Here is a 2,791-nt window from a genome sequence, read left to right as displayed (position 1 = left end):
AACGTGGGTTAGGTTAAGGCACAACGTGGGTTAGGTTAAGGCACAACGTGGGTTAGGTTAAGGCACAACGTGGGTTAGGTTAAGGCACAACGTGGGTTAGGTTAAGGCACAACTTGGGTTAGGTTAAGGCACAACTTGGGTTAGGTTAAGGCACAACTTGGGTTAGGTTAAGGCACAACTTGGGTTAGGTTAAGGCACAACTTGGGTTAGGTTAAGGCACAACTTGGGTTAGGTTAAGGCACAACTTGGGTTAGGTTAAGGCACAACTTGGGTTAGGTTAAGGCACAACTTGGGTTAGGTTAAGGCACAACTTGGGTTAGGTTAAGGCACAACGTGGGTTAGGTTAAGGCACAACGTGGGTTAGGTTAAGGCACAACGTGGGTTAGGTTAAGGCACAACGTGGGTTAGGTTAAGGCACAACGTGGGGTTAGGTTAAGGCACAACGTGGGTTAGGTTAAGGCACAACGTGGGTTAGGTTAAGGCACAACGTGGGTTAGGTTAAGGCACAACGTGGGTTAGGTTAAGGCACAACGTGGGTTAGGTTAAGGCACAACGTGGGTTAGGTTAAGGCACAACGTGGGTTAGGTTAAGGCACAACGTGGGTTAGGTTAAGGCACAACGTGGGTTAGGTTAGGCACAACGTGGGTTAGGTTAAGGCACAACGTGGGTTAGGTTAAGGCACAACGTGGGTTAGGTTAAGGCACAACTTGGGTTAGGTTAAGGCACAACGTGGGTTAGGTTAAGGCACAACTTGGGTTAGGTTAAGGCACAACTTGGGTTAGGTTAAGGCACAACTTGGGTTAGGTTAAGGCACAACTTGGGTTAGGTTAAGCACAACTTGGGTTAGGTTAAGGCACAACTTGGGTTAGGTTAAGGCACAACTTGGGTTAGGTTAAGGCACAACTTGGGTTAGGTTAAGGCACAACTTGGGTTAGGTTAAGGCACAACGTGGGTTAGGTTAAGGCACAACGTGGGTTAGGTTAAGGCACAACGTGGGTTAGGTTAAGGCACAACGTGGGTTAGGTTAAGGCACAACGTGGGTTAGGTAAGGCACAACGTGGGTTAGGTTAAGGCACAACGTGGGTTAGGTTAAGGCACAACGTGGGTTAGGTTAAGGCACAACGTGGGTTAGGTTAAGGCACAACGTGGGTTAGGTTAAGGCACAACGTGGGTTAGGTTAAGGCACAACGTGGGTTAGGTTAAGGCACAACGTGGGTTAGGTTAAGGCACAACGTGGGTTAGGTTAAGGCACAACGTGGGTTAGGTTAAGGTAGAAATTGCGTTACATTGCGGTACAAATTGCGTTACATTGCGGTACAAATTGCGTTACATTGCGGTACAAATTGCGTTACATTGCGGTACAAATTGCGTTACATTGCGGTACAAATTGCGTTACATTGCGGTACAAATTGCGTTACATTGCGGTACAAATTGCGTTACATTGCGGTACAAATTGCGTTACATTGCGGTACAAATTGCGTTACATTGCGGTACAAATTGCGTTACATTGCGGTACAAATTGCGTTACATTGCGGTACAAATTGCGTTACATTGCGGTACAGATTGCGTTACATTGCGGTACACATTGCGTTACACATTGCGGTACACATTGCGTTACACATTGCGGTACACATTGCGTTACACATTGCGGTACACATTGCGGTACACATTGCGTTACACATTGCGTTACACATTGCGGTACACATTGCGGTACATTGCGGTACACATTGCGGTACATTGCGGTACACATTGCGTTACATTGCGGTACACATTGCGTTACATTGCGGTACACATTGCGTTACATTGCGGTACAAATTGCGTTACGAATTTGGTTAAGTTAAGGTGCAAAATGGGTTAGGTTAAGGTGCGAAATGGGTTGGATTACAGTACACAACGTGGTAAGAGAGTGTGTTGGGGGGGGGGGGCCGAGGTTCGTTGGTAGTGATCATTGTAAGTGAATGTCTGAGGCAGCTTCAGTATGTCACAGCAGTTATGTCTCGTCAGGATGCGCTTTTCGCTCGTGACTGGAGGCGCGCCGCGTCTGTGGTTGCGGCAAGGAGCGGCAGACCTGTGTGATTCATTCCTGCCATTGTTTCTGTGCCGTAACAGGAGGCAGTGTGGTGGTGTTGGGTGCACCCCTGTGTAGGACATGTGTGGGTGTTGGTGGCTTATCTGAGCAATTGTGGATGTCGGACGGGTGGGATATTCTATTTTAGAATTGGACCCCCTGGTGTGGTTATCATAGTGTGGATGGTGTACTGTGGCGGAGAGGATGCACCGGACGTTGGTCCATGCTGGTGCTTACATATTGTATCTGTGTCTGTTACAGGCAGAGAGTAATGTGTGATAGAGTGTCTCGCTGATGTGTGGTTCATATTGTGTGCACAGACTTACAGCATGTATAGGGACAGCGGGAATTTGGCATATTGGATATAACTCTTCGTGAAACGCAAGATATAGGGGTGGATTGCAACGTACGAGTGCGGGAAGAGTCCGCCGTTCATCCGCTGGAGTTGCGATTTCGGCGGTTGGGGTGGGGCACGTGCGGGTGCGGGTGGAGTGATTGTCGGTTGACTACTTCGTGCGACGCAGGCACTGGCGTTCGGGTTCCTGTGGTGGACAGATTATGCAGGCTTTGTGGGTGGCGTCGGAAAATGGGTACTGTGGGACCTAGCGATGTCGTAGTCGGGGTGGCGTCTCATAGATGGCGGTATCGTCGGTGCAGCAGGTCATGTTTCGGGAGACTTGCAGATGGCGGTATTTAGTTTTCGTGTTGCGCGCGACATGGTGG

This window comes from Schistocerca cancellata, unplaced genomic scaffold (assembly GCF_023864275.1).
Source record: "Schistocerca cancellata isolate TAMUIC-IGC-003103 unplaced genomic scaffold, iqSchCanc2.1 HiC_scaffold_240, whole genome shotgun sequence".
Lineage (NCBI taxonomy): Eukaryota > Metazoa > Arthropoda > Insecta > Orthoptera > Acrididae > Schistocerca > Schistocerca cancellata.
The sequence above is the reverse complement of the archived record's forward strand: the minus strand, read 5'-3'. Positions refer to the sequence as shown.